Source organism: Oreochromis niloticus, unplaced genomic scaffold (assembly GCF_001858045.2).
Source record: "Oreochromis niloticus isolate F11D_XX unplaced genomic scaffold, O_niloticus_UMD_NMBU tig00000037_pilon, whole genome shotgun sequence".
Classification (NCBI taxonomy): Eukaryota; Metazoa; Chordata; class Actinopteri; order Cichliformes; family Cichlidae; genus Oreochromis; species Oreochromis niloticus.
Window position 1 is genome coordinate 24,014 of NW_020327037.1, and position 27,506 is coordinate 51,519.

The following is a 27,506-nucleotide window of genomic DNA, read 5'->3' on the forward strand; positions in this document are numbered from 1 at the left end:
TGGATGTTCAGTGGTTGCAGTGGAGGATGTTTGTGCCTGCGGAAGTCTACCACCAGCTCCTTGGTTTTACTGGCATTGATCTGGAGGTAGTTCAGCTGGCACCAGTCCACAAAGTCCTGAGTCAGTCCTCTGTACTCCTTGTCATCCCCATCAGTGATGAGGCCGACTATAGCAGAGTCATCAGAGAACTTCTGCAGGAAGCACTGGGTGGAGTTGTGGGAGAAGTCTGCAGTGTAGATGGTGAAGAGGAACGGAGCCAGAACCGTTCCCTGTGGGGCCCCCATACTGCAGACGACCCTGTCCGACACACAGCCCTGAGTCCTCACATACTGTGGTCGGTCGGTGAGGTAGTCCAGAATCCAGGTAGTGAGGTGATGGTCCACTCCAGACACCCTCTGAGTTAGTGAAATCATACTTCAGAATCAGTTTTAGTAACAAGGAAGAAAATGATCTCTTTTTTAGTTCATAAACACAGCTGATAAGTCTGTGGTGTATCACAACTCGTGCGATCAGTTTATTGCATTAAGTCATGCAAACAAGGCATCTTCTAGAAGGTAAAGCAAATATTTCAGTTTGTCTTGAAACAACAATGATCATCTCCACATTTCAACATGTTTCTCTAAATAGAATTACAACTTTATCCTTGAAATTTTGACTTTGTTCTCAAAGTAATCCGTAATAATTTTTTTTTCTTAATGTGACCCTAACACTCCTTTGTACAGGTGTGTACACAGAAGGAAACCCAACAATGTTTCACCCTGAGCTTTGCAGCAGGAGTGATAGCAATGACATTTAGACTTTTCTTTTTATATATGTTGTGGCCAGCGCCATCCTCTACTCCGTTGCATGCTGGGGGAGCAGGCTCAGGGTCGCAGATGCCAACAGACTCAATAAACTGATCCGTAAGGCCAGTAATGTTGTGGGTATGGAGCTGGACTCCCTTAAGGTGGTGTGGGAGAGGCAGATGTTGTCCAAAACAAAGACCGTGTTGGATAACACCTCCCACCCACTCCACAACATCCTGGTCAGTCACAGGAGCACGTTCAGTGAGAGACTGAGATTACCAAAAAGCACCACTGAACGACACAGGAAATCATTCCTGCCAGTGGCCGTCTCCCTGTACAACTCATCCACTTAACTGTATACTGCAAAAGCTACACCCTTTTTGCACATGCTCTTCTTTCTTATTAGCTATTTATCAATAAGTGACTTACTTCCTTACTTTGTGTATTGTCTGTCTTTGTTACTGTTTGTACTGGAGCACTGTAACCAAAATAATTTCCCCTAGGGATCAATAAAGTATTCTGATTCTGATCAAAAAGCTAAAACAGCAAATATTAAAAAGCAGGTAGCAGGTACGGGACATCCCATCTGATGCAGACATCTCACAGATTCCGAACCTCCAGATTTCGTCACTCTCCAACCAAAATTCACTGAACCAGCAGCAAAAGAAGACCACTACACTTGCTTCCATCACAATATAATCCTTCACAAAATTTCCTTCACAACTCTATCACTCAGTGTGGTTTGAAACTCGTTTCCCATCACAAATCTCTATTTTCTGCTTATTTGCTTGATTATTACGCACCAGTCTACCATTGTACACAGTGCTGTCAGCCGCTGTATTTTTCCCCTCAAAAAACTACATCTGACAAGAAAGCCTATTTTTCTGCTTTTCAGTACCAAAAAAATTTCAGCTTTCACAAATTTATGCTGAATTGCACAAATTACACAAACTGGTGTGTATTTTCCACAGGGATCACTGCAGTTCAGCTCAGTGTGACTTCATGTGTCTAAAAGCTTCAGCAGGTGAAAGATGCACCAACATTATCTCCTGGCTTTAGTTTCCAGACTGTCAGCAGTTGTTCCTGCAGTCTGTAGCTTCCTCCTGTTTTCACTTCTGTACAAAGACCCTCAGTAATGATTTCCACTCTGCTGAGATCCGGCGTGTTCAGGATGGTATGGCTGTAAGCGAGCGTAAGAGTCTAAAACATACCTTTTAAAACTGTACCTCCAACTACTTTTTAACCTGATTTGTTACAGATAAAATACAGAAACAGTAAAGATATTAATTGTAGTATTTTGCAGGAATGTATCAATAACAGTTAATGACATAAAGATTTTTTTTTCTTTTTTTTTGCCATTTGGCAGCAAAAGGGTAACAACATGTTAGAGCATTAATAACACTAACACTGTTAAAAAAAAATACTTGAAAATGACAAAAACACGTCACTGATGTATTCATATATTTGCCCGCTTTCATATAAGCGGACGTCTCCGAACAACAAAACACCTTCTGCTTAAATAACAGTTACCTTAACGGACAAGGTGCTCGCTGTCACTACAACACTGTGTTGTAATGAATACAGTTTTTATTTAGCTTTACTCTGTAAAAAGATAACATATCAAATTCATGTTACAGTCTGACTGCAACTGATCATTTACTACAGGACTGAGATAGTCTGTTAAGAGGATTCTTATAGTTTGGAAAGTAAAAAATATATATTATGGTAAAAATATTAGATACATTTTTTGGGAGGATCTATAAAAAGCCTCTTATTAATTATAGCTATTGCTTACGGCCATACCACCCTGAACACGCCCGATCTCGTCTGATCTCGGAAGCTAAGCAGGGTCGGGCCTGGTCAGTACTTGGATGGGAGACCGCCTGGGAATACCAGGTGCTGTAAGCTTTTGCACTTCGACACACAAACTGCAGAGTTCGCTGCTGCTCACTCACAGAAAACAGCATCAGAAAAAAAACTTGATGACAACACTTATAAAAACAATGTACAATCCACAAAGTGGATAAATACTTTATCCACTTTTCTGGAGACACAGCTTAAATTCATCTCTTCCTCTTATTAACTGAATTCTGTTTTCTTACCCCTCGTGTCAAAGTGGCTAGGACTGAATTCATTTACCTGTCACTTGCATATATTGTTATTTTGTGTTCTGTTATCTTATAGTCAATCATAATGCTTTAATGTAAACACAGCAGATGTAACCTTGCCACTGCATACTATCGCGGGTCTGTTTGTGGTAGCATTGGTTATATTCATTACAGCAGTGCAAATGTTCTTAAAGCTAAATGTCACTTCATCATTAGTTGATTTGAATCTTTCATTTGTTTATGTAGTTTGGTTATACTTATCATTGTATGTTCCTTTGAGCAGGTCCTATGTGTAAAACAGGTATGTGGGAGGGGCCGCCCTAGTACTTCCTGATTATATAGGATGTCACTGATCATGTCAGTTGGGTATAACCAAATGAAGGGGTGTTTCTTTTGTGTAAATTTTTTTTATTTCCTTTAAAATAACCTCATGAGTCGGATTTTGTGCAGAGATTGACTTTTCAAACCGTCACCTGGGTGAATGAGTTTGTGAGGTGGAAAAATGATTTTATTCCCGTTTCTTTGCCTAGACTGTGTTATTTAGTCTACCCTGTTTTCCCAATGGTAGAGGTTAATGAGGTTCAGATGTGAGTGGAATTCTATATAAAGCAGGTGAGATTTTGATTGCCGGGTTCTTCTGTTTTGTCAAACAATTGTTGAAAGGCGACGCCAGAAAATAAAGCACAATTAAAAGAAGCTTGAACAGTCTGCAGATGCTGTCTTCCTATCACTGTCCTTGCTGTCTATGTTGCGCTACCTCACACCCCTCCAAGATCAAATGTACAAACCTAGCTAAGGTCGCTCATTTCATCTCCATGTTAGCTTGAATTACTTGTCGAGCAGAAAGCAGGCAACTTTTAAAATCCTTCTCTATCTCCTTCTAATATTCACTCCTGTTTTATCCAGATGCTGCCATCTCTTTTCTTAACCTTTTTGCTTCTTTGGTGAAGAGAACCCCTTCTCAGATGATAAAGGTATGATCAATTCTATCTTGAGTCTGAAGGAATAGGTGCAAATTAAAATTTGTTTCCACAGTACAGGGATGCTTACGAATTCTCTCCTCCACCTTTGGCCCACTAGAGCACACATGTGGTTGGTCTCTGATAAAGGTTATTATCGATGATTATTGTGTTATCATCTATAATTTTGCCATATTTTGATGTAATGTTGATGTTTTCTGAACTTAATTAAGAAATTGTTTCATTATTTCTTTTAAACTTTATTAAAGCTTTTTATCATTGATTTCTATGTATGTTTTCCGTTAATGCTGCATTTATTTACATATTTTCCACATATGTATAAATGCAATAAAGGTTCATTTCAAGTCTAAATCATCAGCATCAAATACTACAACAAATGATTCAGAGTCCGGAATTTGATTTAAAGTTTACCGTTTGTTTACAGTAAACAAGTAAATAGTGGCATCTAATCGTATAAATAACACTGAAGCTGCAATTGGTAAGTACAACAAAAATGTTATATGGAGTACAGAAGGTATGCGGTTCATTCAGTAACTACATATCAGCTTTCTCAGACCCCCAGGAGACCCGTCACTCTTGTTGTTCAATAAAAAACATTTCTTACACATTTTGCAATAACATAATAAATGATTTAAATAAATAAGTGAATAATAAATAAATAAATGATATAAAGTTGGTCCAATGTTGGTAAATTAGGAATCTGTGTATGTTAGTTACTTTCAGAAGGAACAGAGGGCATTACTGTAAATAACTCCATAATCAATAAAGCCCACAGTAATGCGTGAGAACTTGTGGTTGTGAAGCTACAGTTCACATTATTACTCACATTATAAAAGGAGTGAGCAACAATACCAGAAGACTAAAGCAAAAATCTGATTGTGGACTACAAGAAACAACTGCAAGATGATACTGAACCAAAAGGATAGTCTATTGATTATTAAGACTGCTATAAAATTAATGAACACTGGCATTTTGTGTTGTTATTAAAAATATTTTGATCCTTCCTGTTCCAGTATTAGCTACTCTTTTGCATCATTTTTAGCAGAAAAATTAGGTTGAGAGTGGATATGCTCTAGAAAACATACAAACAGGAAGGGGGCATGAATAATTTGGGCAGTTAGCTGTGAGTCACTTGTGCACCAGTTCTAAGAAACAGTAGCCTACCACTTCTCTGTTTGTGATTAGAAATAATAAATGTGTAAATATGACGAGAAACGACCACAACAGCATGTAGATGCAGTTTGTTTTTCATAGCAGGTTTTACAGTAAAAAAGGTGTTCCAGCATATTTCAGCTCAAACTTTTGACAGTTTCTTTAAAGTATTTTTAAAATAGAAATAAAGTGGGTGTATATAGAGTTTGTGGTTATAATTTTGGATGATATTTGTAGTTCTGTTTTAGTGTCAGTGATATCATCCTAGATCTGAGGTCAAACTAACAGATGGACTCTCCTCTCCAGTACGCTGTCATAGAACTTCCTGTGGAGGCTGAGGAGTGTGATCCCCCTGAAGTTGGAGCACACCGCCTGTCTTGGACCAGAGTGGTTGTTCCCCTTTTTATGAAACTCCAGATCTCTATACAATGTTGTATTTGCATATCCTAACTGGATGGGAAGGAAATGAATTAAATTATTAAATTATTATTAAGAAACAATGCAAATAAAGAAAAAGGTTGTCTTTGAATTTTGTAATTTGTAGTTATTTAGAATTCTGGTCTCTGTAGGATTTTACATCAACACATCACATCAGCACAGCTTTGGTTTTAGTCCATCATTAACAAACTATATAAGTAATGAAGTAATCAAACTCATAATTTTATATAGTTTAGATAAAGTTCATATGTAACATGGATAGTGCTTACTAAGCAGAATTTAGCTTAGAAGCTATTTGATATGATGATTTCAACACATAATAAATGTCTTATTAAATGTAAACATAATTTTGTTCATTAACAAGACATAAGCTAAAAAGAATATGAGATTTACAAGTATGCAGGGCCTGAGATGCAGATTCAGTGTGGCTATAAAGTATTTTTACTGAAGAATTACATTTGTGGTGTTTGGCTACATTTATAAATGAACACCAGCCCAATAGTAATGTATGTATGTGTCGTGGTCCTGGGTGTCAGTGTTTTGTGTTTAATTTATATTTCTTGATTATTTGTTATTCATCATTTTAATTCTCCTGATGTTATATTTGTTGTTCTTGCTTCTAGTTTAAGTTACTGTGTCGTCCCTGTGTTCCATGTGTCATATTCATTCAGTCCGTTTCTCAGTGTCAAGTCCGCATTTTTGTGAATTGTCTCATGTCTCCTGTTTTCCATCCGTGTTCCTGACCAAATCGTAGTTTTTAGTTCCTGGTTCGTTTTCCTAGTTCATGTTTCCTAGTTTTAGTTTCCTGAGTCCAGTCAAGGTTCTAGTTCATGTTTGAGTTTTTTTGGTTTGGTTTTGTAAAGTTAATTTATTATGCAAAGTGTTTTCCAGTGAATAAAGCTGCACTTTGAGTTTAACTTTCCTTCTAAGAGTCCTGCATTTGGGTCCTTCCTCCTACCTGCCACACAGCGAATCATGTATGGTATGTAACTATGATGTGAAATACATACTGGTTTACTCAGGAAATAACAGGATAACTTTTAAGACTTCATATTGTCTGACTTTATATTTTTAAAAAAAATCCTTGCTTAGGGTTGTCTTGATGACATTCTGTGATACAGAATATTGACTCTTTTTGTGTCCTGATTTTTAAACTATTCAGTGCACATACAGGCCTACACCAAGAAAGATGATGCTGGTGTGAATCTGATGTTGCACCAGCTGGACGGGAGTGAGAGACTCCTGAACCTTTCAGCTTTATTTTACATCTAACTGATTATTTATCCTCAACACTCACTTTACAGTCTCCCTGATCAATACTGGATAACATGTGAAGTCTAAATGTGACAAGAGGTCACAAGAAGACACCATCAGAGTCACAGGGGTTATGCTGATGGGTTTGACTTCCTGACCAGTGAATGTCACTGCCATGTTTCACAAATGGATTTAGCTACATACATGTCTGTGGCATGAACATGTACACTGACAGGGTGTGGTATTCACACGATGAATAACACATTGTAAAGTTGTGAAATGGTGTGTTCTGATGGTGTGTTTGCACTATTAGAATATTTATATCAGGTGGTTGATGATGTTTTATTTGCGCAAGACTCTGATAATGAAATTAGGTCCAACTAAATGTCACCAGAACATGCTTTTAAATGGGAGGAGTACTTTTTGGATCCTTTTTTTCGCCTCTGTCAGTGCGCCCCAGGGTGGCTGTGGCTACAATGTAGCTTGCCATCACCAGTGTGTGAATGTGTGGATGACTGAATGTGTAAAGCGCTTTGGGGTCCTTAGGACCATTTTTGCTTCAAAACTGCATGAATTCTGTCTTTTATAAATTCAACAAGGTGCTGGAAACATTCCTCACAGATTTTGGTCCATGTTGACATCATAGCATCACATGCATCAATGCTCCAAATTAGGAAACTAACCTTATTTTTTGCTATACTAAGTTGGTAAACCTGCAGTGGTTCAGGCACTGGTTGGTTGTCTGGAGCAGCAGCTGATGAAGACATCTGTAATCAATGAAATGCTTTGAAGTTCATGAAAGATTATAGTGAATTTCTTATATAACTGGATGGGAACATCTGTCTACTCAGTCTGAAAAGCATTTGAGTTTATTTGATTATAAATCTATAAAGACAGGCCTCTGTCTGTATTTGCAAGATTTGCATGCTAACGGAACCCAGATGATGATAGCATATGTCTGGACAGTGACTGTGAGTAGAAAAGTCAAACAGGAGAGAGTCATTACTCATTGTCACTGTCTGACACTCAGTAGGTTAGGTTTTTTGATTTTTAATATACAAAGAAAAAGCTCCCACTAAATGAGGACTAAGACTCAAAATGAGCAGAGGTCACATCAAGCACACTGTCAATAAATTCTGCCTGAGCAGGTTATAGTTCACTGGGAGCTTGAGGAATGCAAAAACAGGTCATAAGATACTTTCTCTGTTCATTATTATAGTATCATTTTGAAAAACAAGTTGCACTCCAGGTTTTTTTGTAAGTAGGCTAAAGTATTTCTTTAATATACAATATGTTCATAAGAGTTCTGCTGATTTGTCCTTGGCTTAGTGAGTGAATTTAAATATCTTCCACGCACACCTGTCTGTCTTTAGACATAATCAACATAGTCCTAATCTTTTGTCTGTTCAAATCAGATTTGCAACCTTCAGATAGTTGTATGGCCGCCCCTGCACACCATACATGGTTAGTCTTACATTTAGGAGCATGTTTTACAGCTTCATTATCAGTAGCATTGGAACAATGACAATGACAACTGTTTTATTATACAAGTAATATACTATGAGGTTAGTGTGCCAACTTTAAACAGACAAACTGGAGTTGACTTGTCTGCGTAGCATCTTTTTTTCATTTAAGGCAAGAAGAATAAAGCAAATGAAGATATAACATTCATATTTGCTTGTAAGTCTTTTGCTGTGAGGAAAATGTACATACTCTTTGACCCACTGATATCTTTTATATACCTCCTCTGTGGTCTTGCTCTCTCAGCTGGAACTAGTTTCATTAGCTTTTTCAGGTGGTGAAAGAGCCATACGTTATCATTTTTAATACATTTATAATCATTCTCTTATATATTGGCTTGAAATTGGGGGATTATGTGTACGAACATGAACATGAATAAAGTTATATGATCACCCACTATGGATATGAAGACTCAGCTAATCTGGCCAATTTGAATTTATCTAGTGTTCAAATCTGTCTTTTATAAGTGAACACACTAAAAAAACAGCTGAAAACTGCCACATTTCACATATGTATTGCACTACATGACATGCTCTTTATTCTGCGAACTTTTTTAGCATGGATATTTTGCATAATTTACTTGCATATCTCACATAGAGCAGACTTTAACTGATTTCTGTTTCAATAATTATTTATCTTCATTCAAACTCCTCAGATATGCAGGTGTGGCCCATTCACTTGGTCACTATATGAACTCCAACTAGTCTGAAGTTTCAGAGAGTTCCCTTTTTGCTGTCCTTCCAGAAGACTGACTGCTCACTGACTGCTGCCTCAGACTGCCGCCTCCTGCCAGCCGTTGCGAGTGCTCAAGTCAACTATAGCCAACTTTAGTTCTTCGGGAAGTAAGTAAAATGGAGCATTGGCGAGCATCATCCAGTATATTTGTATTTTCCTTCAGTGTACAGTCATGCTAAAATTGTTAAAATATGCAGAAAAATATAGCTTTACCTATACCTATTCTAATTAATGTTTGTTTTTTCTTTATCATAGAAATATGATGAAACTTTCCGTTTTCCTACTGATGCTGCACTCTGTCATTCTGGTCTGGTCTGTGGCTGCGAAAGAGTCACTATTTGAAATTCAACATATTGCGAAGAAAGAAGACAAGTGTGATAATCTGATGAATAATCTGATGAATAAACTGAATGAACTGAATAAACAGAACAAGGAGGAGTCTAAATGCAAGCCAAGGAATACCTTCATCATTGGTGATGTGAATGTTCAAGAAATTTGTAATCAGAAGCCTGTTTATGACAATCTTTATGCAAGCCACGAAAAGTTGAAAATGTTGCACTGTAAACTGATCCCTAAAAGTTCACCTTGCAAGTATGAAGACATACCTATAGAACTGCATGCAGAAATTGCATGTAACGAAAAAAAGCAACCTGTACACTTTGAATGTTCGATTTGATTCAAGAGCTGCTGTAGACTTGCTGCGATCTTTCAACATCTTAACAATGTTCAGACTTTAAATTTGGTTAAATATTAATGGTAATAATAATAAATAAAAACAATAATGACTGAATACTGGTAATTTGCTTTTCAGTGATTATGGAAAAATATTTCAATCACCAGCACTATTTGTTAGGTTTAACTTTGTCTCACTTGCATAACTATAGTTTGCATGTTTTCTAACTGGCTGTATCTCATCTTGTTCTCTCATATGACAATTAAATAAACTAAAGATGCCCCAGCTGCTGCTCCAGAGAATTGCATTACACTGAAAGTGAAACAACATATTTGGTTGGTTTTTAAAACTCTGAAGAGAGAAGCTTTATGCACATTTAGTGGCAGAAAAGAAACTGGTTATAAGTTGAGTGGGCTGGGCTGGGCTGGGTAACAGCACCCTATAGCAAAAAGGTCTTAGGTTTAAACCCACCATGTGGCTGGAGGCTTTCTGTGTGGAGTTTGTGTCTGTGTGTTGCATGCATGGCTTCTCCCCGGGCACTCCAGTCTTCTCCTATAGTCGAAAGACATGCGTATGATTAGATTAATTGGTGACCTGTAGGTGTAAATGTGAGTATGAACTGTTGTCTTTTTCTCTGTGTTAGTCCTGCAATAGACTTGCAATGTTCTCCGATGTAACCTGCCTCATATAAATAAGCAGACATGACAAATTTATATCTGCTGTACAAAGTGAAGCTTATTCAAGTGTTAGATTTATCTTCAGTGTCTGGATAAGTCAGGCCCACTTCTTCATTGTTGCTGTGGTAGATCACCAGCAGCATCTTCAGAACCAGAATATACAAAAGCACAGGGACACTGAAGGTCAGAGAGAGTACACATTTAACATAACTTTATGTACAAAAATGAATTTTTAAAGTTATGTTTATCAGTTTTAGTGTTTCACTTTTCAGTTTTCTTGATCTGTCAGACATACAATTCATCATTTTGTTGGCTACATTTCCCCAAACTGGACAACATAAGAGGTGTAAATACAAAGACTTGTCATGTTTTTGAACCATCTTCCCAGTGTTTCACTCCAAATGTCCCGTCCCAGACCTCGACGTCATGCTGCATGGGTATATTAACGAAGGTAGGCCTAGACCAATCAGAGAAACTAGGGAACAGTGATGGTCAGAAACCTAAAGCCTTCACTGGCATTATTTGTTTTGCCTGTGATAAAGCACCAAGAATCCATTCTACCATAACTGGATGGCCTCGGCCCAGAAGTCAAACCTGTATTGGCATCTGCAGGAGATTTTGGGGTCAATTCAAATCTGCAGAAATTGATGCAAATGAAGAAAAGGTTGTGTTTCAAATTTTATAAATACATTCAGTGTTTGTTTTCTGAATAAATTCGTTTTCATTTTCAGTTTATCATTCAAAACCTTCTGTTATTCCAAGTAAAAAAAAATTCAGAGAACTGAGAATAATATGTAACCATTTTAGGGTGAGATGTCCATTATAATACTTTTCTAATACTTTGTTACTTCAGATTGATTCCACTTCTGTTCTGTGGCATGCCATCAACTCGATCTGTATGATCCCTAAATTAAACCGGTTATTGTCTTGATGCATGGCTCAATCATCCAGGTAAGTAAATCCCAAAAGGTTGATTCTGTTCATCTGAACGTAGCGTTTTCAGTGGGAGAAACGTGTTAGAGAGTGTGAGAAAGTAAAATAAATGTACATGTGTATACTCAATCCAAACGGTTCTCATGTTTCTTCCTGTTTCCGAACGCGTAACATAGTTGTTGGGAGGCCAAAAGCGTAACATACTGATGATTTGTCACATAGTGTAGTATGTTATGCTTTGGGAGTGAAAACGTGTTGGGCCTGACGAGGTGGCTCTTCTGTGTTGTGCCATCCACTTCACCAGAGGTTGTTTGGTTTCCCTGATGTAAATAAATAAATAAATAATAAATCCTGGCAATCCTCCTGGCACTTAACAGCGTGCACTATGTTACTCTGTTTGTGTCAGGGGACCCGATCCTTGGGGTGGACCAATTTTTGGCGCAGTGTGTTTTGGGGCTTAAAAGCCACAGAGACACGGTGTTTAGAAAACATGCGTCTCAACTGTTCTAATACTCCTGACACATATGGGATCACTACAGGTTTTCGCTTAGGCAGCGGTTGTCCTTCTCTCCTGGATTGGCTGGAGCTTTCTTTAGGTGCCTTTCCAGCTTTGACAAATGTCCAGCTGGGATAACCACATTTACTCAGGGCCTTCTTGATGTGATGCTTCCCTGGCCGCTGTGTCTCTGAGGATGCTAAAATACACAAAGTTTTCAGCTAATAGCTCTTCAGGAATCCCTTTGTTGTCTTTATAAAAATTGTATTTTATTCCTTTCAAACATTGTTGTCTTTTCAAAACAAATGGTATGTTTTTGTCACAGTTACAAAGTGCCCACAAATACAAAAATGTTTAAACTGGTTCTTTGATAAGTTGCCTTTTATGTGTAGAAACAATCTCTTGAGTTGGGGGCCTTTTTATACTTAAATGATACATAGGTTAGTGTTAGGTGGTTTCCTCTTAAAACTTGGATTGGACTGATATGATCAAATTTGCAAATTTACATAAATGTATAATGTAAATAAATGTTTTATAAATAGTAAATATACTTGTATTGTCCACTTTTACCTTAATATCTGTGCAAAATGAACCAAATTCACATTTTCCTTTCAAATGCAACACTGGCACTAGTGCTGAGCACTTCTCTGACATTTTGGCATGAGGCTGGTGACTCTAATTATAGGAATATTTTATCATGATTGTAATACATTAGAGTTCATTATTAAAATAAATTAATTCTTCTGTGGAACGTCCTAAATGCCATCTACCTTATAATGTCTTCATATTTCATACTTCTATATATAAGTTAAAGTCTCCAAACGACAAAAATGTTGGACTTCCAAATCGTCCTAACACACTGTGTGCTCTCTGTCACTTTAACACTTTGCTTTAATAAAGTAACGTGTTATTGTCGAGATGTTGCTGCGGGAAAAGTGTTTTTGGCGCTATACTTTTAATATTGTTTCAGTTGAGAATGTAGTGGCATAGTTTTCACATATCAGGTCAGGTTATCAACATAGAAAATGTTTGCAAAAGTGCTCCAATGTTTTTTGGAGATGTCGCTAGCTTCTCTAACAGTCAGCACCAAGCTTTCAGCCCAGGTAAACTGTTTTTTACATTAACCTGTTAGATTTGATTACATATTCCACTCTCTGTGTTCCAGATGTTACATCTGCAGATTCTCATTTCCAGATTTGTTCTTTTATATTCAGTAATTCATTGATCTTTTATCATCACTACACTCCTTGACAACACGTGAGGTCTGAATACAAAAGGTCACAAGATATCATCTCTGTTCATGATCATACTGAACAAACTGCTCATGTACAAGCATTATGTTCACATAGATTCTGCGGATGTTTTGGCTCAATGGACTTGAATATTTCACACACTGAGCTGTCTGTTACTTGATACGTCCATCCATCTATCCATCCAACTTCTTCCGCTTTATCCAGGACTGGGTCGCGGGGGCAGCAGCCCAAGCAGAGAAGCCCAGACCTCCCTTTCCTCAGCCACCTCCTCTAGTTTGTCCAGGGGAACACCAAGGCGTTCCCAGGCCACCCGAGAGATATAATCTCTCCAGCGTGTCCAGGGTCTGCCCCGGGCCTCCTCCCGGTGGGACATGCCCAGAACACCTCACCCAGGAGGTGCCCAGGAGGCATCTTTGTCAGATGCCAGAACCACCTCAACTGGCTCCTTTCGATGTGGAGGAGCAGCGGCTCTACTCCAAGCCCCTCCCGGATGGCCGAACTTCTCACCCTATCTCTAAGGGAGAGGCCAGCCACCCTTCATAGGAAGCTCATTTCCGCTGCTTGTATCCATGATCTCATTCTTTCGGTCACTACCCACAGCTCGTACTTGATACGTCATGGTAGTCATTATTCAAATCACATGAGCTATTTTCCAGCTATCAAACTTTCAGTGAGCACCAAATGAAGTTCATCGCACACGCAAGAGTATCTGTTGTAGCAGCAGCATCACTACTATTGAGATAAAATATAAATGTACATTTTATATTAAAAAAAAACTAAATATAAGTGGACATATGGAAACATAAGTAAAAGAAACAGGTGCTCTTTTTGATTTCAAACTTTTTGCTGTATATGAGGCCTCTTTTGCTGGGGAGCTTGTGATCCTCATGGATTGTATCCTCCTGTGGTTATTTCTCAGAGTTTATTCAACAGCATACGTGAGTGATGTATACCATATTGTCTCTGTGTTTCACTGTGTTGGAAATATCATTGTTTTCATGTAAAAATTAAAGTTGACATGTTTGTATCAAGATGAAAAGAATTACAATGTTTAACTGACCTTGTGTGATTGTGTAAAAAGGAGTTACATCACTTGCCCCATGATTGTAATGATGCAGAAAGTAAAAAAAATAAATATCTACTGTGTCATTTACCAATAACCGTCTGCTACAAACTACTGAAGTGAATCTAAGGTCTATGCGGAGTCAGAATCTTATCCACAAATGCAAATCTCCAGTACAGTTAATGCAAATAGAGTGATAAAGCAAAATGTGACTGGACTTTTTTTTTTCTTGAATGACAGTTAGTAACCAATACATACATATTAGATTTTAAACCATCACATTAGCTGAAAGAATAGAGACTCTTTAATGGGCTACTCCGGTCATCTAACAGACCATGAATTTGTACATCTCAAAACAGCCTCCAGATCACATGAACAATTTAAGAAGACTTAGCAACACGATGAAGCCACGCTGAGTCCCTGTATCAACTTGAAAGTGCAGACTTCAAAATATAGACCAGTTTTTAAATTGTGTTGATAGGCCACTAAAACCAGAGATATGATTTTTTTTTTTTTTTAGTTTAACCGGGAAGAAACACTAGAAATTCCATTAAAAAAATGCTATCGGTTTCCCATTGGTGTAAAAATGTCATGCCATGTCAACCAATCAAAAATTATATTGTAACATGTGATATTTGGTTGTTCAGGAAGAGGGGAAAGTTTTGGGAGTGACAGCGGTGAGATAGAGTGAGAGAGAGAGAGCGATATGGACGACAGAGCGTTTTGAGATGTGAGAGATTTATGACATTTGGTGTGTTTTGAGGTTGTTTATTGTAGTCGTTTGTTTTGTTTGGTGTTTTAAAACACTGATGCCACTAATAAATGTTACAGTTGCTGCCAAAAAAGCAGATTGCAATGTAAACGCTGTCTCCAGGTGGAAACAGGAGTGATACACCTCCTGTTGTCAGGCCTCTAGATGTAAGCCCTGTGATGTGCTCCTCTGCCTTGTGTTGGAGAGAAACTATTTTTTGGATTGGCACAAACATTTTTGTGGCATCTTAATGAGACACCTGATTGTTCTGTAATTTTAGATTTAAATGGTTATACAAAAAATGTCTGAGACATTTGTTGCATTTGCTTTTAAAACTTACAATTTATATTTGGATTTCAAGTTATGAAAATTATTCATTAAACGTGTTTGTGATTTTTACAGTAAAAAACATAACTTTTTCCTACCACGATTTTATATTTTTTGTTTGATTTTCTCATCAATTGCATTAATACAGTATGTCAAAATGAAATAATAACTGTAAATTCAGAAATGGGAGATTGTGCTGAAAAGAATGATACAAAACAAGGCAAAGGTCAATGAAAAGTAGTCAAAATTGGTCAGTTACACCCTGGACCCCATGAGGTTTAAATTTACATATTTCTGACATTTTGTGTAAATTTAAGCATGTAACAGTTTGATTATTTCTAATAAAAAGTGTGTGAGACCTAAGTTGGACTTGTATTTCTAACTGATCCACTTCATGTTGTGTAGCTTTCTGGATTTTATATTTATGGGGCTACCTCCATTTTTATTATATGGCGTATAGAGTACTTAAAATCAAAAATCAAATTTAAAATTATCACTGAAAATGAAAATGTTTAATTATTTAGGCTAAAGAAAATAAGAAAGTTACATACTATGTTCATATAAAACATGTGTATACTTACTGCATTTGATGTATTTTAACTATATATAATACATATTACAGCATGTAACACATGCTTATGTGCAAAGAAATGGCTTTGATTTTACCACCCTGTTTGATTTCCATGCCAGCCTAAGAAAATTTCTCTAGATAGAATAGACTAGAATAGAATAGAATAGACTAGAATAGAATAGAATAGACTAGACTAGAATAGAATAGAATAGAATAGAATAGAATAGAATAGAATAGAATAGAATAAAATAGAATAAAATAGAATAGCCCTTTATTGTCATTGTAAATCTACAACGAAATCATGACTTACGGATCTGTCCCTGGTCTGGACCCTTGTAGTAAGATAAGATAAGATAAGATAAGATTAATCCCTCGGGTGGGTTCCTCTGGGAAATTCGGTTTCCAATAGCACAGCACCGACAGAAGTTACAGAACGTGAGCAGAATACTATATATACACATATATAAATACAGAGACATATATAAATAAAATATACGAAAGGGATAAATAGAATAAATAGGAATAAGAATACAAGGGAATTGCACATTTCAAGTATTGAAGTCTATTGCACCGTTGGATATTAACAAAAAGTATTGCACAAAAAGTATTGCACAAAAAGTATTGCACAGTGAAGTGAAGAGGCACTACAGCTTAGTTGTTCCCCTCTCCTTTCTCCTCCTGTTTCCCCTGATGGATGATGGATAAATGTCTTTATCCATCACAACAACAATCTTGAAAATCTTGAAAAGCAAAAGCGACCAAAATTCATATTCACACAAACACGTCCACACCATGTAACATATAGCAAGGAAAAAAGAAGCCTATATTTGATGGGGCTGCTCAAAACTTTTGTTTTTCTTCTAGCATGATCCAACGTTCCAAGGCCACACATCTCAATGACAATCATGTGTCCACCCCAGCAGAAAATGGACATAGGCCCAAATGAGGCACCCACGGCTAAAGGTTGAGAGTCACTGAGAAGCCGGCCATCCAGCCACGAGTCAAGTACAGGAAACCCGAGATCCACACAGCGGTAGAACAAAAACCCCATCATTAACAAATTCATCAGAAGTTAATACAGATCAGAATTGTGTACCATTTATCAAGAAGAATTGGGCTGGTAATGGATAGAAGGCTCTTAAGACATCATTAACATCCTTTTCTGTCAGAACTGACTTTTGTACATGAGGAATAATAAAACCATTACATTTGCAAGTGTACAGTGTGTGTGGAAGAGCAATGAAGTATTTTTACTGATAAATCATACCTGATATGACATTTGTTCATCTGATAATGTGTATTTAACTACCATACACTCTGAATTTGCAACCGTCTTTGCAGAATTTAATTTGCAAATGAACACCTGTGTGACACAATTGTACTATGTACTACACAGGCATTGTGTTTAAACTCTCTGTGCAAGATATACAAGAATGACATCAAATATATGCTGATTCACTGAATAAACAATGCTAAACTGAAACTTTTTATATTTTCTAAATGTGAACAGTTTAGTTTTTTATTTCAAGAGTCTGGCTGAACTGAAGCAGCTGTGCTCTGCAGATCTGATCTGCAGCTACCAGAAAGGCTTGTTTGAAGTTACTGCTATTGTTTGACTAGTTACAAAACTGAAGGATACCCTTATTTCTTCCACCAAACTAAAATTGTTTATTGGTTTGTTCAATAAAGAGGATATCCTATTGGTTTATGTGTCTTAAGCACTCTTTATTTATTCATCAGAACAAGATAAGCTCACATTTGACTTCAGGGGGTTCATATACATGAATATATAATAAATTGTATGAACTAAAATTGATGAAATAATAGCCATCAAAAACTTTAAAAATCCTCTGAAAATCACAAGCCCATAAAGACATATTTTATTCACCTTTTCTTCAGGTTTTAGTCAAGTAGTGCATCTAATGAATTACCTTTGTACTTGCACAATTAAAATGAATTTAAATTTTTTAATAGATTTTACTGACTTTCTCAGTTCTGATATGAACTTAACCACAAGCTAGCATGGTGTGGGTTTTGTTAGTATGCAAATCTTGCATAAGTCACATATCTCACATACGGGGTTGTCTTTATTGATTGCTGTTCAGTTAAACTTCAGTGTTCATTCAAATTGAAGATACTATCACATGACACCCATCCAGCTGGATACTATATAATGAATTCACTCTTACCAGTCAAAGCATTTTCACGGAAGACATCTTTTCCAAACGACCAGCTTGTGCCTGAACAGCAGACCAAAAAGAAAATAAGGTAAGTGTCCTAATTTGGAAAAGTTTTAGTTATGAGTGCTTGGTAAACCATAAATCACTAATGCAAAACATATATAGGAAGTGCAATGTGACTTTGTTTGGTTTTCAGAGAAGTAACTAAATGCAGCTAATACTTCCTTTGATGAGAGTCCAGTATTGTTTTACTGTAAACAAATGTGTGTAGTGCAAGTTCTTCTCATGCTGGAAAGTTTTAAGTTGGATTTTATTCTTTTTACAAAGCTGCAGTCTATCAGTGTTACTACAAATCGACTGCTCCACCAAAACCAGAACATAAGAAAAGGAAAACTAAAGTAAATAAAAAAGATAAAAAAATAATTTAAAAAATAATTTATTTAAATGTATTTAAAATATATTAGTATATAAGTAGCTATTAATATAATAATGACACTCCTGCTCCTCCTCCTCCTTCTGTTACTACTACTTGGCTCACAAACAGCTGGCTAGCACAGATCCTCAAATCTCTATAGTTTCTCCAGTTGTCTCCTAACTTGGCCAGCAGTCACAGTCAAGTTGGGATGTTTCTCGTTCGGTTTTAACCCAAATGAGCCATGGAGTTTATCTGGGTTAAAATGGAAGGGAAACAGCATTAAACGTAGGTATAAAACTTAGTGAATCCTATAAAGCCCGATTGGGGTCATGAATTGAGTACAATCATTTCAAATTTGGCAGAATTTTCTTTGTCTCAGATAATATATCAGTTTTTCCATTTTAAACATTTCCAGTACAACTCCATACTAGTCTTTCACTGTAGGTGGTGCTGAATTTAGCTGTTTTCTGGTTATGCAGTTTTTACTGGCAGCCAGAAGAGCTTGGAGCACTTTAAATCTCTCTTCATACAGGGTCTCAAAGTGCTATACAGGTTTGGCTCTTGGTGATACACACTGTCTCCAACATTTTGAAACATATTGTTTTCTGTTATTTTCTGTAGTTGATGACCACTGAAAATCAAGAAACCTCCTAAGAGTAGTTACTTCCCTGTGTAGAATTAAGAAAAAAAATGACATAATTTTAATACTAAATTGCAAATCTTCCACTAGTAAAAAAAAATAAATGTAGTCCTTGACCTACTTATTTCGTTTTGTGCCTGTGGTGTTACTTTCTCAAGCTAAAACTGGTAACTCGTTTCACTTGTTGTTTCAGATGAGCTTTGGCAAGAGACCTGTAACACCTGTAAATTTAACATCACGCTCTGATACACTGGCTTGAAATTCAGATCCTTGCTGTTCAGTTTTTGTCTCTTTAAGACTAAAAAACTCTCACCTTCTAGATATATTATCTTGATTCTGTTAACTTTCCTATTTAAATAAATATTCATCTTCATTCAAAATAATTCATAGTTAATTATTCTGACCACTATATGAACTTACTAATAACAATCTGAAATTTCTGAGAATTTCCTTCACTAAAGATCTTCTTTGACTGCTGCCTCAGAACGCTGACTCCCACTGACCACTGCAGGTGCTGTAGCCAGTCAGTCACTGTTTCGCAAACTGAAGAAAGAGGTAAATGTAAGACATCTCTACTTGTTGTTGTTGTTGTTGTTGGTTTATCCAATTAGGATCATCCAATTTGTAATATTAAATGTGTATTTTAATTTTGTTCTAATGCATGTTCAAATGGTAATATTTTTCAGAAACAAGCAAAGAACAATAGAAACATTTGTACTACATTACATACTCACTCTTATAAAAACAATTCTTTAAGATAGAAATATGAAGCTCTCCATTTTCTTGCTGGTGGTGTTTTCTATCACTGTGCTCTGTGTGGAAGACAAGTGTGTTACGAAGTTCAAAAACCAACATATTATTGAAACAGACACGGAAAAGTCCTGCGATGATCTGATAAAAGAAAAGAAGATTAAAGATAACAATAAACCTAAATTAAGAAATACCTTCATCATTAATGCTTTTGAAAAAGTTAAAGATATTTGTAAAGAAGAACAACGTGTTTATGAAAATGACAATCTTTATACAAGCTCTGAAACAATGATAACTTTGCACTGTAAACTGCAAACTGAAGGAAAAAACAAAGGAAAATACAAAGGCATGAAGAAAGAGAAGCATATTGAAATTGCATGTGAGAACATCAACAATGTTCTTCAACCTGTACACTTGCAAGGATGCTTTTAGTTTGAGGGTTGCTCTGTACTCACTGTGATCTTTCTATCATTATTTCATGATGTTGCTTTGGATTTCTTAAGATTTTAAATTTTTATCACTTTGTAAAGTTTCCATAAATAATAATGGGAATATTATTGTTAAGGGAATATAAAAGAATTGTTTGTCAGTGAATGTGGGGAAAATACCACAATCACAACAGTTATGGAAACAAGTTTTACATTTGACTTTCTTGTCTCACTTGCATAAGTAAATATTCTACATTTTTTTCGCTCTCTGGTATTTACATTTAAGATGATTTCATGTCCGACTTGATGATTACTTTTAGGCTGCCAATCAGTGTGTGAAAAGACAAAATCACAAATCTAATGAGTGTCACTATAAGACATTTAGATTCAACAGCAATTTGTGGTTGTATTAAGAAATAACTAAAATTATTAAACAATGAGGCCAACTAACACAGTTGGATGGACATCAGTGTAATTACACACAAGGCAGGCAGAAACTACTAAAATTAATAAATAAAATAAAATAAATACAAACACACGCACACACACACACACACACACACACGGAGAGAGAGAAATAAACAATAAAAACACCCTGTGTGCAGAAAGTAAAAAAAGATTGCACTATTAAAAATGTTTTAATGTCATATTTTTACATTTATATAAGCTGTATCACAATTTTTTAAGCTTCCTACTGTAGTTTAGTGTCGTTGAGCCAACAACACTAAACTACCTTTAGTTGAGCAAATTCAGTGTTACATAAAACCATGCTAACATTTACACTGATTATCACTGTACTAGCTGATTAGCTTGTTTTGTCCCAGCTCTTTTAATTTAGTTATCAAACTGTTCACTAAAAACACCACAACATCTGAAAAGCTGTTTTGTGAATTCTGATCTTCCAGTCTCAGAAAGTATGCAGATAACAAACACACACAGAGGAAATCAGTGTCTTCTTTCTATTTTCCTTTCTCTTCACCAGAGGATCATGAAGACTCAATTTGTCTGTTTGCTGCTGGGCCTACTTTCCTCTGTGGAGCTCTGTGCAAGCCTGGACTTCTATCTAGAACATGTCATTGGAAACATGAAGCCAGACCAATGTACTACGGTGATAAAGGAGAGAGGAATCAATCATAACACTCCATGCAAAGATACAATCACGTTTATTTTGGCCAATGAAGTCCGGGTCAATGACATCTGTTCACGTGGTAATGGAAAACAACAAGGTGAACCATTTAAAATTGTTGAATGCAGACATGATGGTCACAGTAAAAGTCCTAATTGTATATATGCAGGTCAACTCTATGATCGCAGGATTGTTGTTTTAAAGTGTAACAATAAAGAGCCAGTCGACTTGGATAGTACAATTCAAATTGGCTAAACTGTTCTGAATTGTTGCTTTTTGCTTCCTTTGAAGTTGACAGCCATTCTGGCTACAATCTCATGTTATTGCTTATCATGATTTTTCTTTAGCTTGCTTTAAAAGAAAAAATTAATAGTGAAAATGCAATAAAGCATTTTTTCTGCACTCAGTTGTCTTACATGGATTTGCTGAACTCAACTTGCCTTCTGTCTGCTGAATTGATAAAATAAACTTACGAACCAGCTTTCTGCCTCAGAGAATTTCTGTCACTTAAAATTCCACAAATTGTATTTTCCTACATAGATTCAAAGTGAAGCTGTCTCACATTTAGTTCAGTAATAATAATCAATTAAAAAAAGAAAAGGTTTTAAATAATGAATGAATTTCTATGGATTTTTTTGAGGTTGATATTTCCTGTACTAAATGTAATGGCAAAATATGACTTTCACTATAAACCTCTACACTCCTACATGTCAGGGAGAATAACTTGGAAAATAAAATATAATCTTTTATAGAGTCACTACTTAGTGGGCAGAGGACAGTTATCACTTTGCTGAATGCTCAAAAGTTACATGTTCTTTATTTGCTGTATATAACTGAACTGCAGTCTTTCATTTATTGATATTATTAATAGTTTACCCATATTAGACTCTTTCAGTCCACCTGAATCACACAAAACAACATGTTACAAGCTTTTTTGCTGCTTCCAGAGTCTCAGATTGTATGCAAACAAGTGGCTGGCTCAGTGAATTTGAATTTAGTGCATGATATATCTGTATTATGACTGTTGTGTTTTGGTTTCCCAGGGTTTAGTTTGCGCTCCCTCTGTTTGGTGTCATCGCTGCCTCTGTATCCCCTCTAGTGTAGTCAGGTCTCTGTTTAGCCCAAGTCTCTGAGTCTGTGTCTTTGTGTGTGTGTGTGTGTGTGTGTGTTTTTCCTGTTTTACTTTAAAGGTCCGTGTCTGATCTCAGTGTGTTCAGTTTACGTTTCCCCTGTCCTGTCATGTCTGATTACTCCCAGCTGTGCCCTCCTTCTGTGTCTCATTCCCTCGTTATCCTTCTGTGTATTTAAACCTTGTGTCTGCCTCTGTTAGTTGCTGGTTCGTCTGCGTTTTTCCCCTCCGTCGTCCAGAGTGGTTTTCCGGCGTCTGTCTACGTCTCCCTGCATCTCCGTTTGTGTCTCTAGGTTTCAGGTTTGTTTTCTATGCTTAGTTTTCCCAGTTTAGGTTTACTCAGTTCTGTTTTTCGCCACCCTCGCTTTTGTTGTATGAGCACGCTCCATAAATAAAGCTTCCTCACCTCAGTTGTGCCGCATCTTGGGTCCTGTAATGATTCCTTAGTTCTTAGATTAAAACTGCCTCGTGAACCGTGACAGTTTTAATCAAATTCTGAATGAGCCGCAAAGTAGTTTCTCCTCAGAGAAACATTGCTGTTAACTTTTGCACCACTTATTGAAGCGAGATAATGTTCCCATCGAGATAATGGGAACATTGTTACAGAATAAATGTATGTTTAATCAAAAATAATGACAAAAATGGTGTTTACTAAGTGAGAGGATTTACTCAAAGAACATGTACATGACTTACACTTAACTGTATGAAATACATTTGCATTCATACACAGAACTGCGTTAGGACCCGGTGCTACCATAGCCTGGATCTAAGCCATCAGCGGGACTTTGCTGACACAAACGCACTCCACAACTTTCCAACTTATATGCATCTTCTGGATACTCACAATATTACTGACATATTGTTACAGCTCATTTTGGTAATGCCAAACACTGAAAACTTACCTAGATGGGAGAAGTCATCAAAAGAGGGATGAACTGGTGTTTTTGTTTATAAATTTATTTATTTAACTTTAACTCCTTCTTTTAACATGATGAGATTTTACTGCTTTGAAATTTCATATATCTCATAACTTTTGATCTTTGTAACTCAATCACAGAATTTGAATTTTACAACATGCAGTTATTCGTTTCTTGTTATTTGCAGCAGCACCAGGTTTATGAAGTTACTAGCTAGCCAATATTTGTGTGCATGCTGCTGCCTCTTGTCTCATGTTAATTAAAAAAGTAACCCCACAGCTTTAATAACCTTATCTAAAAATCTCTCATTTTGAGGTAGTCAATGTTAAATAAAGACAGTGCCACATTGTTTATGTAGTCATTGTGATCAAAGAAGGACATAAAAAACTATATGAAAGTTGTCTTTTAATTTAGGTAGTTTTAGCTAGTCAAACTGAAATTGGTAGCATTTTGCGGATGTGTTTTCCTTGCTGTCCGACCCCATCAAACTCATAAAGCATCATTTTTTATGCGCCCTGGCGTGACAGTGATTTCATGGCGCTACAGGTTACCTGAGCACATCAGACAGAAACTGTCGAAGTGTGAGGTCAGGTATAGTACGGTTGAAAACGAGTGCCCGGCCATCCAGTGGGTGGTCGACCCCTCGTGCACAGCTCAGGAGTCGCTGACAGTCCCCTTTGAGGCCTTCCCCAAACTGCAGCCTAAATTCATGCTCAAGCCATCTGCCATTATCTACTAGAAATGCTGTCAAACCTAAAAAGAGGATGTGGTTTCAGCTGGTGAAATTGCAATATAAACCGCTTTGAGGCGGACTTCCGGTGGCGCGTAACACCACATGGCCGCATAGAGAGTGACCTCCGGCACCAACCGTGTGTTTCCCCGGACTCGAGAGCTGTATTAGGGCTACATTGCCATTTTTCGACACAAGAATGAGTGGGGAAAAATCTAAAAAGGGAGGATACGGGCTACGAAACATTCTTGACTGTGAAATGGAGAAGGACGCCGCGGCTAGTGAGGCAAGCCTCACATCGGGACAAGATGGCGACCGAGGTGAAGGTCTGGGTTGGCTTCGGGATGCTGTGAGTAACGTACTGGTGGCCGAAATGGCTATATTGCGAACCGAATTGAAAAGTGACTTCAAAGCACTTGGTACGGAATTTCGGGAGGATATAAAGAAGCAAATGGCCGAACTCTCTAAGGAACTGAACCAAAGATTACATGAGATGGCGGATCAGGTAGAGGAGATGACTGGTCGGCTAAAGCACGTCGAGGACAACATGGCTGACTCGGAACGCTGGGACGTTGGTGTTAGGGATACACTTGTGCAGCTGTTGGAAAATCAACGGGCGCTTCAGGAGAAGGTGTCCGATATGGAGGGCCGCGCGAGGCGCAAAAATATCCGGATTTACGGCGTACCGGAAAACTCGGAGGGCTCGTCGGTGACTACCTTTGTTGAAAATCTGATCAAAGAACACCTAGGCGAAGATTTCGGCCCGGACCGTGCCCTCGGCATTGAGCACGCACACCGCGCGTTGGGACCAAAACCACCTCCAAACGCCCCACCACACTCAATAATAGTGCGCTTCCTCCGGTTCTCCGTTAAAGAAGAGGTTCTCCGCACGGCATGGAACAAAGGGGTACATATCCAAAACAAACGGGTGTATTTCGATCATGACTACTCCCTGGAAGTGCAGAAAAGGAGATGGGAATATATCCCAGTTAAGAAGGCTTTGAAGGACAGCGGGATTCGCTTCCAGACACCACTGAGTAGGATGCGTCAGGCAATGTCCTATATAATACCGCGACCCAAGCTGCCAAGGATTTAAGAAAGAGGGGAATAGCCGTGGGTAAGATCACCTTGGGGAACCAAACCAACAGGATGACAGAGGACACGATAAGGCAGCTACTTCCTTGGGAAACGCGGACAGCACACTGCGGGGGTGGCTTCCAGCAGCACGTTCGGGAAAAACTCCAAGCATTCCGGAGGGAGCAAGAAAAAGTGCCAGCAGACAAGGGGCTTGGCTCTACCTTCATTAAGGGATTACTACTTATCTGCTCAGCTGAGGTCTTTGGTGTGTTGGTGTAATCCATCTTTTTGTGCGAGGTGGAAGACGATTGAGATGTCTCTCTCGGACACGCCAATCCAGTCGAGACTTGGTCACACAGCTTCTGATTTGGACGGTACCTTGACGCCCAGCCACTGGGTCACTTTTACATTAAAAATATGGAGGGGAGTGGTCAAGCAGGCACAACTACAGGAAGAGATAAAACTTCTGAGGTGGCCAGCGTATGACCCTGATTTTTTACCTGCTTCCCACGATAGTAGATTTAAACAATGGGTGTGGCATGGAATCACTGCTGGGTGTTCGGTTATTGTAAAATCTAAAATTATGGCTTTTGATACCCTATGCAAGACTTACGACCTCGAGAAACAAGACTTTTTTCGATACTTGCAACTCCGTGACTATATTGGCAAAAGACTAAAGAGCTGTGTCCGTGGAGACTTCTCGATTGTTAATATTTTCATTGATGCTTATGACTCTGGGAGTAACAGAGCCTTGATAAGTAAATTGTACAAATGTATGACTAAGCTCAAAGGGGACTCAACGATTTACATAAAGCAGAAATGGGAAAAAGAAATGGACATTGTGATTACAGAAGATGGGTGGGCACGGATCTGGGAGACACAGTTTACCACAACTAACTCCAACATGTGGCGGGACTTCTGCTGGAAGAACATTATACGCTTTTTCATAACGCCTAAACAAAAGTCTAAATTCAGTGCTACACCTGCGTTTTGCTGGAGGAATTGTGGGGAAGACATGGCTGATCACGGTCATATATTCTGGTCCTGCCCACTCATACGACCCTTCTGGACGGAAGTTGTAAAGATAATTACAGAGGTGCTGGGATTCCACGTGTCTTGTACATTTACCTCATTGTATCTGGGATATTTTACAGACGATTTAGTTGCAGATGATGTTTATCTTCTGAGAGTTCTCTTGGCTTCTGCGAAGAAGGCCATAACAAAACGCTGGCTCTGTAAAGATCCTCCCACTGTAACACTTTTTACCTCTATAGTGGAAGACGTCAAATTGATGGAATGTATGACTTTCACTCTGCGACTGCAGGGAGACTTGGGAAGGAGACGATGGAGAAAATGGCTGGACTTTACAGCTTGTGGCAGCACCCTTTAATGCATAGAATTAGTAATGTAGACTTGCTGACGTATGTATGTGTGGATGTGCAGATGTATGTACGGGTATATGTTATCTTCCCATGACCTCATAATGTTTCTGTTTTTTGTTTTTGTTTTAATTTTTTTTTATTTTACCTTGTTGCATAAAAATGTTTCTAAATAAATAAAAAGTGTCAAAAAAACCCCGCTTTGAGGCAACTGCAGTTGTGAATTGAATTGAACAAGTAAAATTGGGATAATAACTTTTCTTAAATTCATTATTATAAATATATATATATAACATATTCAATAAATAAATATATAATATATAATTGTATATAATATATAAATATGTAATATATTTAATATAAATAAAGGATCGCCCCAAAATGACCAATTATATAAAGACACTCTCCAGAAGAATAAGTCAAAAGGATTTTATTTATTGGACACGCAATATCTTCACAAGAATTACAAATTCTGCAGACATATTACCTTCTTACTGAACCCGAATAACTCTCACGCAGACGTGTCTGCTGCTTATCTTTGTTCAAACATGATGTTTTATCTTCTCTTCAAATCACATTAGTCATCTTTCTGGCATCATATGTTAGATGAAAAAGCCTGTATTATAGCTGTGTCATTGTACCACGAAGACAATGGTTGCAACACTGTGCTTGCAAAATAGAAGAAATAAGACGACCAGCAGATACATAAAAGTTGGTAAAAGTGATCCCAGTTTAGTTTCTTGTCTGCTAGGTTCTGTTTGTGTCTTCGTCATCTATGTGTACCTCGCTCCCTCTCTGTGTGTTTATCATGTCTCCCTTAATTGTTTCCATGTTTCCATCATTGTGTCTCCTCCCATTGTTTCCCCAGTCTGTCTAGTTCCCATATTCCCAGGACACTGATGGACAACAAGTGGGTGTTTCAAGACTGACCAGACAGCCAGAGTTGGCAAAAGAACAGATATTCTCTACTTTAGTAGAACTACAAATACTTTTGTTAAAAAATACTTCAGTGAAAGTT

The 27,506-nt window shown here is 37.5% G+C and overlaps 1 non-coding gene across 1 annotated transcript; it reads left to right on the forward strand.

The window, feature by feature from the left end:
* The first annotated feature begins 2,574 nt into the window (after window positions 1-2,574).
* LOC112844384 (5S ribosomal RNA) lies at window positions 2,575-2,693 on the forward strand. Its single transcript, XR_003217104.1, has one exon. It is a non-coding gene; the product is annotated as a 5S ribosomal RNA (ribosomal RNA).
* Window positions 2,694-27,506: the final 24,813 nt, after the last annotated feature.